We start from the raw sequence: 18322 nt of genomic DNA on the forward strand, positions 1-18322 counted from the left end.
GGTTGCATGGTATTTTCACCGTATTAATACAGTATATTCAGATGATGACAGACCTCTGCCATTGGTTGAATAGGAATTATAATTCTGTCCTCCTCTGTCGCAAATATTTAGGTCGCCTGTGGGACAATATTGAACGAAGTATAGCTTGTATCATATTGATGTGGATTCACCATCAGTTCCCTGAATTCTAAACGATTGCCTTCTTTACTTACATACAAATGGCTTTTAAGGGACCCGAGGTTCATTGCCGCCCTCACATAAGCCCGGCATCGGTCCCTATCCTGTGCAAGATTAATTCAATCTCTATCATCATATCCCACCTCCCTCTAATTCATTTTAATACTATCCTCTCATCTACGTCTCGGCCTTCCCAAAGGTCTTTTCCCCTCAGTTCTTCCAACGAACACTCCATATACAAATATGTATTCAGCCATACGTGCTACATGCCCTGCCCATCTCGGATTTAATGTTCCTGATTATGACAGGTGAAGAATACAATGCGTGCAGTTCAGTGTTGTGTAACTTTCTCCATTCTCCTGTAACTTTATTCCCTTTAATCCCAAATATTTTCCTAAACACATTATTCTCTAACACTCTTAACCTCTGTTACTCTCTCAAGGCAACAGTACAAATTTCACAACCATACAGAATAACAAGTAATATAACTGCTTTATAAATTCTAACTTTCAGCAGACTGGATGATAAAAGCTTCTTAACCGAATAATAACAGGCATTTCCAATATTTATTCTACGCTTAATTTCGTTTCGAGTGTAATTTATATTTCTTACTGAATTGTTTTCTTTACTTACAAAAAATTGCCTCAAAATAGAAAATCTGTGTAATACACGAATATCATATGTTCAATTATAATTGAACGTATGATATTCGTGTATTAAAAAGCTTTCCTAATATTAGTAACTATCATTTTATTGTTGTAATCGGCTTGCTCTTTGGTGCAAGGGGCACTATCTCAAGATTTTGTATCAATTTCTTTCATCGTTTCCATATCGATCTTTTGGAACTTCAAGATATAGCCATTAATGTTTTAAGACATTCCTTGTTAATTATAAATAACCATCTGTACAGTTCTATACATGAAAAATAAATTATTCCTGTTGATGAAACCTGCTCCGCAAAAATAAATTAAAATAAAATAAAATAGAATAGAATAGAAAAAAATAAAAATTTTAAATAGAATATTGTTGATCTACAATTAATTTAGGTGGTATTACCGCTCGGTACCCCTTTTTCAAGGGCAGCTATCCTCTTTGGATTCTTCTCTCTTAAATTTTACTGTATCTTTTATTAGTGTTTTTAATCTATGATATGTTTTTTTTTCAATGTATTCTGATGAAGCCTAAAACTGTATGTCTAATGGCGAAATAAATTAAATTGAATGAATGGACACGAAAAGACATTTATAATATTTTAACAACAATAAGCCATTTGCAGGACGATTGCATGGCCAGAACGCTATGGATTGAACATACTTAAATTGATACATACGCAGATGACTAATACATGAATTATGGCGATAATAATGATGATGAGAAAGTAATGAAATTATTCTTATAGAGGGTAGAAGTGAAATAATACTGCAGATTGAAAGGGACGATAAGGTACATTATCGAAATAGGAAATCTATATTAAATTTCGTGATTAAAAGCACGGTTAATTAGAAAATCAAGTTCCAAGTTTCAGCAGCCTGGCAACATTATCTCTAACACAGTCCTCTTTCTTCTCGTAATACAGATGCAAGAGATCAACGAACTCAGGTTTGTCTCGGTATGCGAACCTCTCTTCCTGACTACAACGTTGCAACCTGGTTTCAAAGTTAGTGGTTTTTAAATCAAATTTTCACGAAAACCCTCCACACTATTGAAATTCGCCAGAGGGATAAATAATTCGTTATTAGTTTTTTTATCGATATGAACAAAAATCACAATCTTACTCTCCATAGTTACCGAATAAGGCTGTGTTAAACTTGTGGGAAAAAAGTTTTCGTCTAAGAAAACCATGGATTTTCCGCCAATATGGTATTGCACTTTTTTGTTACATACAACACGAGCTATTCACTCTGAAAACCTGCATCGTTATCTCACTTCCATCCTGTAGAGTCGCATTTTTATGGGAGGAGGAAAGTCTGGTTTCCATTCAGGTTGTTGGAATTACGTCAAATATGTCAACATATCTACATGGCCACGTAACAAGTTGTATCATTATCTGGGAAGATATAAGCGTCTCTGTACGTTGTGCTTTTCCTGCGGGTATCCTTGCAGCTTGACTGAAGCCGCTTCAAAGAGGAGATTAAACCTCTTGCATATGACATAACTCAACCCTTAGCTTTCCAGTAGTCCTCACAGCATCTGGTAGCATTTAGAGGGTGTTTAATAAGTAATAGTGTAAATTTCTGGCAAGGAATCCGCACGAGATATCTGAACGAGATCCATAAGACATTACAAAAGGAATATACAGGGTGATCCGTTTGGGTATGGATAAAATAAAAACACTGTTAAACATTTACTATTGAACTTTATTAGTTGAAACTTTGTGTATACAGCAGTGAAAGATAGGAGATTTCTTAGAACTCTACATGACCCCCATTGCGTATTCTGCACAACTCATAAAGGTGATGCAATTCAGCCCATGCATGTTGAAATATACTGTATTAGAGTGGGTGACTTCTTGGAAAGCTTGAGTAATTTTTACCCTTATATCATCAATGTTCCTGGATTTCTGTGAATAGACAATGTCTTTAACAAAACCCCACACGAAGAAGTCACGAGGGGTTGGAACTGGGGAGTTTGGGGGCGAAGTAATTGGTCCATCATGACCACCACATAGGGTGACCAGACGTCCTCTTTTGTCTGGAAATGTCCTACTTTTTAGGTCTTTGTCCTTGGTCAGGGGGATTTTTAAAAAATGAAGAAATGTCCTTTTTTTAACTTGTATGCCTGATATTTTAAAATTATCTAATTTCACGCTTTTTTTTTTCAAATAATTTGCCTGTAGGTGGCAGCAGCATCGACGGAATATACTGTTTGCCAACGATTATAACTCTATTTGCTCCTCCTTGTTATGGACGTTGGTCACAGGTGCTAGTAAATCGAGAGATCGAGATGCGAATATAAATCTAAGTAGATATTTTCTTTTCTCTTTAATAATTATAGGTCCCTTGACTTTCGTATGTAGCTAACTGTAAAATCATTATTAGGCCTATCAAGTTTTTTCCGTAATTATTTTGTAATAAAATAGATATTATCATCATCATCCTTCACGAATTAGGCCTCTGTAGACCTGTTTCGGCCCCATCTAGCAGTCTTCTTAAAGGTCTTCCTGGTCGACGATGTCCTCTAGGTTTATTCCGCATCATAATTTTTGGGATTCTTGAATTTTCCATTCTTCTTACATGATCTAGCCAATTGAATTTGTATCTGTGATTTTTTCTTCTACTGACTCTACTTCTAATTGTTCTAAAATTTCTTCATTCCTTTTTCGGTCTGAAAGAGTATATCCTGCTGTCCTCCTGAAAAATTTAATTTCCGTTGCTTTGATTCTGTTCATGTCTTTTTTCTTTAATGTCCAAATCTCGCTTCCGTATAAAAGAGAGGATAATGCTAGTGTATTATATATTTTTATTCTTGTAGATTTTTGTACTAATTTAGCTTTTAATGTATTGTTTATTATTCCTAGAATTTGTGTTAATTTGGTAATTTTCTTGTTCACATCTTTTTCATTTTGATAAGATATTTCACAACCCAGATAATTGAAATTTTGCACTTGTTCGAGGAATTGGTTATTGTGTATTATCTTACTTCTGACTGGGTTTTGTCCTAAAAATGCCATTACTTTTGATTTTTGTGCTGAAATTTCCATCCCAAAATCTTTCAATATTTTATTTAATGTATACAATCCTCTTTGTAAATTATCCTCTGAATTGGAAATTATGACTTGATCATCGGCATAGAGTAAGGTATTTAATGTTAGAGCACTGGTTATTTTGATTCCTGATGTGTAGATTTCGTTCCATTTTAAAATAATTTAATTTATATAGATATTAAATAAAGTTGGTGATAGTGGACAACCTGGTCGAATTAACTAATTTTCTTTCGGATATACAGTTATTTATTTTGACCCTTATTTTGCTGTCTGTGTAGATTTCTATTATATTTTGTAATAGCAAATTTGGAATATTTTTATCTTGCAATATGTCGAATAAAAAGTCTCTTCGGACTTTATCAAAAGCTTTCACAAAATCAATGAAAGCTATATGGGTTTATAAATTAAATTCTCTTCTTTTTTCTAACAATAGTTTGATACTACAGACGTGGACAAATTATTAGCAAAATTGGAGATTTTTATTATATATTTTTACGAAATATGAGTCTTCAATTTAAACTACAGTTCACATCTTTGCGTATTACCAAATTATTAGAAAAATTGAAGATTTGTATCGTATATTTTTACAAAATTTGACTCTTCAATTTAGACTACAATTGATATTTTTGCATATTTACAAATTATTAGCAAAAGGGAAGATTTTTTGTATATTTTTTACAAAATTCGACTCTTCAATTTGGACTACAGGTGACATTTTGGATATTTCCAAATTATTAGCAAAACTGAATATTTTTATTATATATTTTTACAACATTTGACTCTCCACTTTAAACTGCAGTTGACATTTTTGCATATTTACAAATTATTAGCAAAATTGAAAATTTTATTATATATCGTTTACAAAATTTGACTCTTCAATTTAGAATAGTCTATATTTTTGCATATTTATATCTACTGTAATTATATAAATATGCAAAATTGTCAGCTGTAGTCTAAATTGAAAAGTCAAATTTTGTAAATGGAATTATCATAAAAATCGTCAATTTTGTTAATAATTTGTCCACGTCTGTAAATAATTGATAATTTAAAGTATAATATAGGCCAAAACTTAAATCTAAATACATATTTTCTGTCCTCTTTTTTCGAACTATATCCTCCTTTTTTGAGCTTTATGCCCTCTTTTTTTTATCAATGTGAATCTGGTCACCCTAACATCACATACGATTCAAAATAACAAATCTCTCATGCTCAATGAGGGAGTGCACCATCTTGCTGAAATACATATATTGTTCATATTGTAGTCTTTCTAGAGTTGTGGCAACAGAAGCAACTGCAGCATATCCAAGTAAGATCCATAACATATTGTCTTTTCTGCAAAGAATAATGGTCCATACACTTTATTGCTGCTCACTCCACACCATACGTTAACTTTTGGACTTGAGCTTTCAAGCTCGTATGAGACATGGAATTGTGTGTGTTTACTCTACCACTGACAAGAAAAGTTTCTTCATCTGTTAATAGCCATTTGTTTAAGATGCCGTCATTTTGTGCAATCTGTTGGCACACCATGGATGCAAAATTGATACGAACTACATACTTTTTTAACACAAAACCGCAACATTATGGAATCGTATTTAGGTTTGCATTACGCACATCATACATACGTCGAAATTCTCTTTGAACTCGTTAAACACTCTCAGATTTGTAGCATAACAAAGAACAAATTGTACTCGCTGTTCATTTGTAGTAGCCACTCTAAATCAACTGCGATTTTCATTTCACATTATGCATTGCTGATTTTCACTCCTGGCATGTATGAAAACTCCTATCTTTTAAGCATAATATTACCAGCAAGAAATTTGCCATACTATCATAATAGCGTTGTAATAATAAATTAATATTATCCATACCCAAAACGGATCAGGCTGAATCGAAGTACAAGTAATTATCAAAAGCTTCTTGCTGGTGATGTCTATCTCTAATATATATAAAAGATTCGTTATAATGTAGAACTTAGTGTCTTAAGCTAAACTGCAAAATAGAATGTATTAAATTCTTCATAATAATTACAGTTTAATGTTCGAGTTGTAGGTAAATAAATTTTTTAATTATGTGCATTATCCACCAGACAATTATCACTTAAATTTCATTGTAAGTAATAGACTACTTTTGACGATAGTACTTTTTCTCGCACTTATCAATGTCGTTTGAATGCCTCGTATGATGACAAAACCACACGTTGCCCAGTTACTATACAAACAAAATAGCACAAGTGTGATAAGTGCATTATAATAGAATCAAGGAAACTATTTTTTCAGTTTCCGAGATTCTGTTAGCACTTAACTTATGTGTATTGCATATTACTTTTCGGACGATTCTCATTGAAATAAATTTATTATTAATTTTGAATATTGCATAATTTTTTTTTATGAGTAAAAATTTCGACGGCCCAGTTAAAAATGGAAACAACTCGAAATTTGAGTTTTTAGAATCCTGAATTTTAAAGCTTCATATTGCTGTCAAAATTGCAATTAACATCCTCTAATTTGAAACTTACAGTATAATTATATGTAAAACATCATTAACAGAATTTGGAGTTGTTTCAACTATCCTGTGATTTCTCACAGTAACATAAATCTTTAAACTGCAGCTTTATCAAAATTACAAATATTGAATTGTTTTCATTTTGAACTGGGCCGTCTCCTATAAGAAAGTTTGAAACCCTTGCCAAGGCAATATAGTCTATAGATTATTCTATATTCAGTTTAAACAGTCATTGTTGTTTTTGGTAATGAAATTTGTATTAATCTGATCAATATATGTTTAATATAAGTTTTGTAATTATTTAAATATTTTGGCAAAGGAGTTGATTTAGGATATAGTGGACGAAAAATTGAAGAAGCATAGAGAAAGTTTGAAACCCTTGCCAAGGCAATATAGTCTATAGATTATTCTATATTCAGTTTAAACAGTCATTGTTGTTTTTGGTAATGAAATTTGTACTAATCTTATCAATATATGTTTAATAGAGGTTTTGTACTCATTTAAATACTTTGACAAAGGAGTTGGTTTACGATTTAGTGGACGAAAAATTGAAGAAGCATAGAGAAAGTTTGAAACCCTTGCCAAGGCAATATAGTCTATAGATTATTCTATATTCAGTTTAAACAGTCATTGTTGTTTTTGGTAATGAAATTTGTATTAATCTGATTAATATATAAGTTTAATAGCGGTTTTGTAATCATTTAAATATTTTGACAAAGGAGTTGGTTTAGGATTTAGTGGACGAAAAATTGAAGAAGCATAGAGAAAGTTTGAAGCCCTTGCCAAGGCAATGTAGTCTATAGATTATTCTATATTCAGTTTAAACAGTCATTGTTGTTTTTGGTAATGAAATTTGTATTAATCTGATCAATATATGTTTAATAGAGGTTTTGTAATCATTTAAATATTTTGGCAAAGGAGTTGGTTTAGGATTTAGTGGACGAAAAATTGAAGAAGTATAGAGAAAGTTTGAAACCCTTGCCAAGGCAATATAGTCTATAGATTATTCTATATTCAGTTTAAACAGTCATTGTTGTTTTTGGTAATGAAATTTGTATTAATCTGATCAATATATGTTTAATATAAGTTTTGTAATTATTTAAATATTTTGGCAAAGGAGTTGGTTTAGGATTTAGTGGACGAAAAATTGAAGAAGCATAGAGAAAGTTTGAAACCCTTGCCAAGGCAATATAGTCTATAGATTGTTCTATATTCAGTTTAAACAGTCATTGTTGTTTTTTGTAATGCAATTTGTATTAATCTGATCAATATATGTTTAATAGAGGTTTTGAAATCATTAAAATATTTTGACAAAGGAGTTGGTTTAGGATTTAGTGGACGAAAAATTGAAGAAGCATAAAGGATCGGTAGCGCTAAGTTAATACCGGAAAAGAGTAAAAGAAGATATGACAATTTGTATTTTTCTAAATAAGAGCTCCATTTGTTTGTACTTACCGCAATAGTTTATTTTGTTTGCATAGCAATTACAGAACGTGCGGTATTGTCATCTTACGAAGCATGTAGTAGAGGAAAAAGCATGATCGTCGAAAGTAATAGGGTAAGAGGGGGGTGATAGGACCACTAAATATAAAACTGTCTACAATACGAATCAGTTAAGTTAGTCAGTTTCAACTATACTCTAGTTAGGTAGCCTGTTTCTTCCTCTATCTCCCATATTAAACTTAAATTCGTTTTGATAATCCATTTTGAATGTTTCGTACACTACTTTTAACACTTGAATATAAATAATTGATTAAATGGCGATCTTACTTACAACTTACAAATGGCTTTTAAGGAACCCGAAGGTTCATTGCCGCCCTCACATAAGCCCGCCAGCGGTCCCTATCCTGTGCAAGATTAATCCAATCTCTATCATCATACCCACCTCCCTCAATTCCATTTTAATATTATCCTCCCATCTACGTCTCGGCCTCCCCAAAGGTCTTTTTCCCTCCGGTCTCCCAACTAACACTCTATATGCATTTCTGGATTCGCCCATACGTGCTACATGCCCTGCCCATCTCAAACGTCTGGATTTTAAGTTCCTAATTATGTTAGGTGAAGAATACAATGCGTGCAGTTCTGTGTTGTGTAACTTTCTCCATTCTCCTGTAACTTCATCCCGCTTAGCCCCAAATAATTTCCTAAGCACCTTATTCTCAAACACCCTTAACCCATGTTCCTCTCTCAGAGTCCAAGTTTCACAACCATACAGAACAACCGGTAATATAACTGTTTTATAAATTCTAACTTTCAGATTTTTGGACAGCAGACTGGATGATAAGAGCTTCTTAACCGAATAATAACACGCATTTCCCATATTTATTCTGCGTTTAATTTCCTCCCGAGTGTCATTTATATTTGTTACTTTTGCTCCCAGATATTTGAATTTTTCCACCTCTTCGAAGGATAAATCTCCAATTTTTATATTTCCATTTCTTACAATATTCTGGTCACGAGACGTAATCATATACTTCGTCTTTTCGGGATTTACTTCCAAACCGATCGCTTTACTTGCTTCAAGTAAAATTTCCGTGTTTTCCCTAATCGTTTGTGTATTTTCTCCTAACATATTCACGTCATCTGCATAGACAAGAAGCTGATGTAACCCGTTCAATTCCAAACCCTCTGTGTTATCCTGAACTTTCATAATGGCATATTCTAGAGCGAAGTTAAAAAGTAAAGGTGATAGTGCATCTCCCGGCTTTAGCCCGCAGTGAATTGGAAAAGTATCAGATAGAAACTGACCTATACGGACTCTACTGTATGTTTCACTGAGACACATTTTAATTAATCGAACTAGTTTCTTGGGAATACCAAATTCAATAAGAATATCATATAATACTTCCCTCTTAACAGAGTCATATGCCTTTTTGAAATGTATGAATAACTGATGAAATGGCGATCTTACTCGTGTTAATTACGTAAGCATGTGCGGCTTACAGCTGTTTCGGTGCTATTTCACACAATCCTCAGAGCCTTCTGTGTCTCGGCGTCATCTCAACTTCGCTGCCTGTTGTGTGGGTGCGTTCGTGTAATGAAGAGTTATGTCAAAAGGTTTTGTGTGTTCTGAAATTGATCTGTGTGTTGAGCATTTGATTAGGGTGTGTTTTAGTGTGTCTGTATATTTCATATTTTTCTAGTGTGTTGAGTTTATGGTTTTTGGGTTGTATGTGTAGGATTATAGCGATTTTATTTTGTATTTCCAAACGGACCGAAACGTATTTATTTTCCAGCCCTTTCATTGGTTTACTTAGACCTTATATGTGCCTATGTTGGGCGTAGATCAGTCTTCGTGCCTAAAGTGTATAAATTTCCACCGAAAATGGTTTTGCTCTTTGTGCGAATTCAATTTTCATTTGTGAGAATTGTACACCTGAGTTACTGCCGTTCACATCGCTTCTTGAAGAGATGGTAATTTCATATCGCAGTGTAGTCAGAATTCACTGTCTGCAGTTGAATTACAATGAGAGGGGGTATTCTCAAGGAATGAAATGCCTTCCCGTCGTCTTGTTTTCTTTGCTTGTCTTTTCACTTCTCGACGAAATTCTCTTCCTTCAATCCTGCTTTCTTTGAACTATTTATTTCTTCCTTAACTGTCGTTTATATGTATTCGCATTTTCTTTATATTCTCTCAAGATCTTTCTGCTTCTACTTCAATACATTTTTATTTCCTGGAGCCTCTTTGTGAGTTTCTTTTTAAACTGACACTTAGTTTCTATCTTCATTTCTTTTCCTTCAGTAATCTGGTGAACAATATTCTGTCTACTTTGTGTTTGGGAAAATGTTTCTCGTAATGACTACTTACTCCACTTCTTTACAATTATATCCTTCTTTCTTTTTTTCGCCATTTCTTTTCGACTTACTCTCTAACCATAAACGCTTCCACTTCTTTTATTGTTCAGACTGTCAGAATTTTCGCTTTGCTTTCTGTTTTATATGTCCGAATATAAAGTACTAGTATTTCATATTCTAAACAATTCTCCAGTCATGTAGGCTCTATTTTAAATTTTATTTCGGAATACGGTTTGCTGGTATATACACAGTCATTTAAGTTAAAGAAGAACAGACCAAGTTCCCCTTAAGTTACTTCACACAAATGATAATGTTCTGACAAAATGTAAGAGAAAATTGAAGGAAATCCCCATGATTGCGTGCGTGTATTGTCTGGAGAAGGATAAGGATAAGTAAATACAATTTCCTGTACCGTTTAAGTGACAATAGAATGCAATGAAATAACTTATGGATAACAGTGAATCCTCCAGTAATAATAGTGTGTTAAAACAGAATGTGCTATTAGAAGTACAAGTAAAGAATTGTTTTTGAGACACAAAATATTAATAATAATAATAATAAACTGATATGATTCCATTGTATTGTATTGTATTGTATTGTATTGTATTTATTAACATTCCGTGGTATCCTACATTGCTTCACATCTAGAATATGGAACAAGTCAAAAAACTATTATAAAGTCTTAATTTATAGTCACAGGCTAGATGAAATCTATACAGATGAGGTATTGTAGTCTACTGGTACAACAAATAATTTTAGTATCAATTTCATGAAGCATTGTTGAATGTCATGAATTCACCTACATAATAGAATGCGTGAGAAATAAGGTACTTCTTTATTTTGACCCTAAATAATCTTATGTTTTGAGTTTCATTTTTCATATCGATAGGGAAGCCTATTAGAAATTTTTACTGCCATATAACTCACTCACTTTAATAGCACGATAGACTTGCCGATGGAGTACGAAAGTCATTTTTGACGTGTATTTATGCTATGAACTGTTGAATTAGTTACAAAGTTTTCACGATTACAAACGAGAAAGTTTATTAATGAAAAAATATACTGACAAGCCATGGGCATTATTTGTTGTTTTTTTGAAAATACGATTCCCTAGATTTGGCACATACTATTATTCTAATGACTTATTTTGTAGTGAGAATATATTGTTACTATCTGTAGAATTTCCCCAGAATATTATTCCAAAACTCGTTACCGAGTGGAAGTATGCAAAGTATATTGTTTTTAAGGTATTGATATTTACTATCTTTTGCATAGATCTAATAGCAAAACAAGCTGAATTTAGTTCGGGGGTGATTTCTTTAATATGATTTTTCCAATTTAACACATTATCGATTTTTAAGCCAAGAAATTTGGTTGTTGTTTCTGACAGGGATCTATTCTTAATTATTTGCTTGAAATTTACGAGGTTGAATTTGGACAGGATTTAAATTGGATTATGTTAGTTTTGTTACAGTCTAAAACTAATTTATTGACTGAGAACCAATCACTTATTTTGAAGAGAATTTCCTCTGTTGAAGATTGGAATGTGTTGGAGTTATTGGCTGTAATTACTATACTTGTGTAATCTGCAAATAATATGGGATGACCTACAACTTTTATTAGGAGGGCAATATCATTTATGAACACTAGAAAAAGTAGGGGACCTATTATTGATCCTTGAGGGATTCCATTATTAATAGTTCTCCATGTCGAGGTAGATTTCAGAGTTGTATTGATTTCGATTTTCTGTTTCCTATCTGTGAGATATGAGTGAAACCAGTGGTGAGCAACTTCTTTAATTCCATAATAATCTAATTTATCTAGCAGCAACTTATGATATAAACAGTCAAATGCTTTGGATAAATCACGGAAAATTCCTCCAACTTGTAATTTCGAGTAGAGAAGGACGATTCCGATCGCCTTCCCAAGGTTTGATTTTTCCGGATGCGGCGCGGAATTTTTGTGTTAACAAGTAGTGTTGCCAACCGTACGATCTGGCTCGTAAAAGTGAGATAATTTGGTATCATGTACGATCGATCCAACCCGCGTATGGTACGAAAAATGTACGATCCTGTTGGAAAAGAGATAAAAACATGTTAAAAAGAGGGAATTTTAAACATTTGTCACCACTTACGACATTTAAAATTTTATTTTTACATTTATGCAGTATTATATTCCACTTAAAGTTTCTGCATGGAACACTTCTGCGTTATAAGTTCTGTACAGTCGATTGGCACAACACAGATTCCTATAAGACATAAGCAATGGCTCTCCTTATGTCTAGATTTTCAGGATATAGCTTGATTTTTATACACTAAACATTTTTATAGTGACGCGTTAGGAAATCCATTACTTGTGGCTAATAAAAAATGACGGTGACAAAGTTCTTTCTTTTATTTTCAAACTAGCCGTACCCGTGCACTCCGTTGCACCCGTTAGAAATGAGTACGAAGAAATTATGTAATTAAAATAGGACATTTGATCCAGGGAACATTCGTGTTTGATAGAAGGATAAATCGTTTAATATGTTACTTAATTTAAATTGTATTTAAATATATTATATCATATTATATAAAAAGTGTGTTGATAACGGATGTACTCAGATAAGTAAGTTTTTAATTATGGGAGCTCTTGAAATTCAGGAGGAACAACTTTTACAACAGCGCAACATAATCTGCTTGACTCATTACCCAATTTTTTTTTGCATTGCATTTAATGCATATGTATTTTATGTATTTTTTAACACGATTCAATTGAGCATAGTTAAAATTTGGATTATAACATACGGTAATGGAAAGCTAAGCTAACATACTATTACTGCGTACTAAATAAATACACTCTCGTATTTGTTAATTCTCTGAGATTAGAATGAATGTGTACATAAATATTATTTTAAGAAATATAGGAAACGAATATACAGAATAGCCTATCAAGCTTTCTGTGCGTAAGAAGCTATATTTTGATAGGGCTGATATTTAATGAGATAAATGAGTCTTACAATTAAAATAACTGTCATCTAAGGTCGTGTAATGAAAATAAAAAACAAATGACTTCGTCTATAAGGGGCCTTGGACAACAACAATCGAAAGCTATGAGATATAGCCTACAGAGAATGTTTCTGTGTTTGTATGAAGTAATATCGGAAGCTAAATTAACCGATTTGTATAATTAATTATTATTTCACCATTGGAAAGTGTAGTTTCTCTAGATGGAAATAACGCTATAATGTTATTACAGTAACGTCTGAGTGAATTGAGGACAAGTAAGATTCCTATAAGACATAAGCAATGGCTCTCCTTATGTCTAGATTTTCAGGAGACAGCTTGATTTTTATACACTAAACATTTTTATAGTGACGCGTTAGGAAATCCATTACTTGTGGCTAATAAAAAATGACGGTGACAAAGTTCTTTCTTTTATTTCCAAACTAGCCGTACCCGTGCGCTCCGCTGCACCCGTTAGAAATGATTTATCTCATTAAATATCAGCCCTATCAAAATTTTTCAAAGAATAAAACTTTTCGGAAATGATTTTCAAGAAACGTTTGTTATGCAACATTTTTCACAAAAATCAATAATAAGCGAGATAGTTTGATTTATTTAATTCAGGCCCCCTTATAACCCCCCTTTTTTAATTAATGAATTTTGAATGCCATATAGCCTAAAGTCTAAGTTACAACGAACTTAATTTATATTCCAATTTTCATCGAAATCCGTTCAGCCATTATCGCGTGAAAAGGTAACAAACATCCAGACAGACATACAAACAAAAATTTCAAAAAAGCGATTTTCGGTTTCAGGGTGGTTAATTATATATGTTAGGACCAATTATTTTTGGAAAATCGAAGATTACCAGAAAAATTTTGGCTACAGATTTATTATTAGTACAGATATCTGAGGAAAATTATCTCTGCAATCCTCTGAATAAGGTAAACATAATTTTGTACGTTATTAAAATATCATATTTTTTTCTAATTTATAAATTATTGTTTTGTAAAATTTACCTCTTTTGATGACAATGTATATGTACTGAATAAAGGAAAATTTTAATGCTTCATTACACGAATTTGAGGAGGCTTTGGATAAAACAATTGCAGACAAAAGCTAATAGAAACAAGAGAATAAAGCTAATAAAAACAATTGAAGAACAATGGTTACACATTAAACCATTTCAAAGACACATGTACGCATTGTTTGGTAGTAAATGGAGACCATTTTGAGCAACTTTTGTAAACTGAAATCAACATATAATACAACACAACAATGCTAATTTTGGTTTTAATGGTTTCATTTGCCCTAAAATGTATGTATTGCATTACTATTGCAGTTAAATTTCAGCGATGCACATCCTAAAATCTGTCTTTTTAAATTAGGGTAGACCAGAGTAATTGTAAACAGGGGGTAATTGTAAACAAATGCTGTGAGGAATACAAATCTGTCAGTATAAAAATTTTAATTCGGGGAATATTTAAATTAACATGTTGGCTAACCTACAAAGCAGTTTGGCGCCAAATAGGAGTAACTGCTTAGTTGTGAACGAATGTTTTGTAACAGTCTACAAAAAAAAAATTGAGAAAAATTTGCTTTACCTTCATTTTTGGCATTGTAAGTAGGCCTAAACGTACAGTGTTTTTTTTAAAGAATATATTGGTTTTATGAGCAATATATAGTAGTTAACATTTATTAGAATGGTTTTAAGATCCCCTATAACCTCAGTTTATTAAATTATGACATGTTTACATTTTCCCCATAGTTATAATTACTTGGGGTAAATGTAAACATGTTTTACTATGGTTACGTTTCGTATTTTTCAGTAATGAAAGAGACCCCCATCCAACTACACAGTAGAGGATTTAGGGAGGGTTGTCACAGATGTGAAAAATAGTAACTAGTAATCGTGAAACTCAGGAGAGGTACGGAATTCCTATATCCGTCATATATCATAGGTTAAAGGTACGAAATGTACCAGTGACCAAAATTGGAGTTGGAAGGAGTACAAACAGCTCTTTCTTCTGAGAAGAACAAAAAATATTCAGTGTCTTATAGCTCGTGGGAAAATTGATGTTTACATTTACCCCCCTCTCAAAGGGGTAAATGTAAAAATGTGGGGTAAATGTAAACTAGCAATTAAAAGATAAAAAAGTTAACCTTATTATTTTAAACCCATTTTCAGGGAAAAGAAATGTATAAAAATAAAACAATGTTTCTTTGTCATGCTTACCGTTACTGAGGGATTTGTAATGTTGAAAAGTATTAGAAATCAGTGAAAAGTGTTTACAATTACCATGATCTACCCTATAAATTTAAATAATATTAATGTTGTTATTCAGTTGTTTATAAAATAAATAATATTTCTTTGGAGTTACACTTGACAACATTTTTTAATAAAAATTATTAACTTATAACATGAAACTCATAAGAGTAATATAGGCCTAAAATATTTAGAGATATTTCAGGACAGAAATTTGTGTTGTATATGTTGGTTTAAAAATGTTTTCTATGTTTTCAATTCTTTGTCGAAGGTCGAAATCTCCCCATTATGAGAGAAGTCGACACTTTGGCACGAAATTGTATATTTTTTAAATATAGTGATACAAATTGATTGCATTGGACCAGATGTATGAAATGCACGGAAAATTAGGGGAAAAAATTGGAATAAAATTTGCATAAAATGGTCTCAAAATAAACATTTTTCCTTGGCGTGTCGAGATGTTTAAATGATTCTATATTTTAAGTAAAATGAATCTTCTGAAGTTTTATTTTTATTGTGAAGTTAGGACGGTCCCGCGCCGTGGCGTCGTGGTCTAAGGCATCCAGCCTAGGACTCGCGTTTCGGAATGCGCGCTGGTTCGAGTCCTCATGGTGGAAGAAATTTTCTCATGAAATTTCGGCCAGTGCATGGGACCGGTGCCCACCCAGCATCGTGATGCACTTAGACAGCTACGGTAGGTAGAGAAATCCGGTTGGGAAAGGCAGCTATAATTGCTGTGGGGTTCATCGTGCTAACCACACGATAGCTCTTATGGTTGGATGATCGTCCACCTCTGCTTCGGCATGTCAACGTGAGGCCAGCAGCCAGCTGGTCGGTCTGTGCCCTTCAAGGGCTGTGGCGCCACAGATTATTATTATTAAAGTAAGATCAAAGACACATACTTGCTTTTATTGTGGTTATTAACTTTTTTCTCATTTCATATTTCCCTTTTTGCTACGAAAACTGTACTTTGTTACTGTATGAGTGAAGGTATTGGCAGTGAATTGAGAACAATTGGTATTGAAGAGGTTTCTTGTTGCTTATGTATCGTTAATGATGATTGAAATTTGAACAGCGTAGCAATCGGTAACAATTGAAGATACGTACTCCAGTTCCGTTTTCATTTAGTATAAATTACGTCGTTGACCTGGCGGCATTTCAGTCCTCTTGAAAATGAGCCACCGACATTGGAAGTTAATGCAAAATTAATTTCGCAACCGTGTACTTACGTTATGTGCGGAATAAATTACAAACGGATATGTGTGGAGTCCCGCTTTAATCCGATGTATCAAATATCTAGAATTATAGTATATAGTAATAATAGTAATAATAATACTTACTTACTTGCTTTTAAGGAACCCGAGGTTCATTGCCGTCCTCCCATAAGCCCGCCATCGGTCCCTATCCTGAGCAAAATTAATCCATTATCTATCATCATATCCCACCTCCCTCAAATACATTTTAATATCTTACCATCTACGTCTCGGACTCCCTGAAGGTCATTTTCTCTCCGGCCTCCCAACTTCACTCTATATGCATTTCTGGATTCGCCCATACGTGCTACATGTCCTGCCCACCTCAAACGTCTGGATTTAATGTTCCTAATTATGTCTGGTGAAGAATACAATGCGTGCAGTTCTGCGTTGTGTAACTTTCTCCATTCTCCTGTAACTTCATCCCTCTTAGCCCCAAATATTTTCCTAAGAACCTTATTCTCAAACCCCTTAACCTATGTTCCTCTCTCAAAGAGAGAATCCAAGTTTCAGAACCATACAGAAGAACCGGTAATATAACTGTTTTATGAATTCTAACTTTAAGATTTTTTGACAACAAACTGGATGATAAAAACTTCTCAACCGAATAATAACTCGCATTTCCCATATTTATTCTGTGTTTAATTTCCTCCCGAGTCACATTTATATATCTTACCGTTGCTCCAAGATATTTGAATTTTTCTAACTTTTCAAAGAATAAATCTCAAATTTTTACAGTTCCATTTCGTACAATATTCTGGTCACGAGACATAATCATATACTTTGTCTTTTCGGGATTTACTTCCAACCCTATCGTTTTACTTGCTCCAAGTAGAATTTCCGCGTTTTCCCTAATCGTTTGTGGATTTTCTCCTAACATTCACGTCATCCGCATAGACAAGCAGATGATGTAACCCGTTCAATTCCAAATCCTCTCTGTTATCCTGGACTTCCCTAATGGCATATTCTAAAGCAAAGCTAAATAGTAAAGGTGATAGTGCATCTCCTTGCTTTAGGCCACAGTGAATTGGTAACTCATCTAACAGAAACTGACCTATACGGACCTATACGTTTCACTAATAATGATGATAATCATAATAATAATAATAATAATAATAAACAATAATTATAAAAATAATAATAAAATAATTAATAATAATACTTTATTGCCAGAAAAAAGATACATATTGATTTCTTTTTATATAAGAACTCTCTAGCACCCTCAGAAAGAGTAAGTTACATACTCGTGCTCAGGGTGTATTCCACATAAGTGAATGTTAAGACATTTTATTGAATAACGGAGTAAAAAGTAATAAAAGAAAAGAAGAAAAACACAGATATCACAATAATTGAACTTTAAATTTTCTCTGTTAACAGCAATTTTTAAACTGATTTTTGAAATAAGAGCATTAGCAAATTGCATGTTTGGGAATTTGTCTGTTATCATGTTATAAAGCCTTGGACCAAAGTTGCTACCGTGATTATATGCTACAGTTGTAGTACATTTACGAACTCTCAAGCATATGTTGTCTGATCTTTTGGTTTTATATTTATGTGAATATAAATTAAATATGTTTCGGTTTTATATATGAAATTCAATAATACATTGTTATAAATTTGATGGAAGTCAAATAATTTA

Source organism: Periplaneta americana, chromosome 13 (genome assembly GCF_040183065.1).
Source record: "Periplaneta americana isolate PAMFEO1 chromosome 13, P.americana_PAMFEO1_priV1, whole genome shotgun sequence".
NCBI classification, from domain to species: Eukaryota; Metazoa; Arthropoda; class Insecta; order Blattodea; family Blattidae; genus Periplaneta; species Periplaneta americana.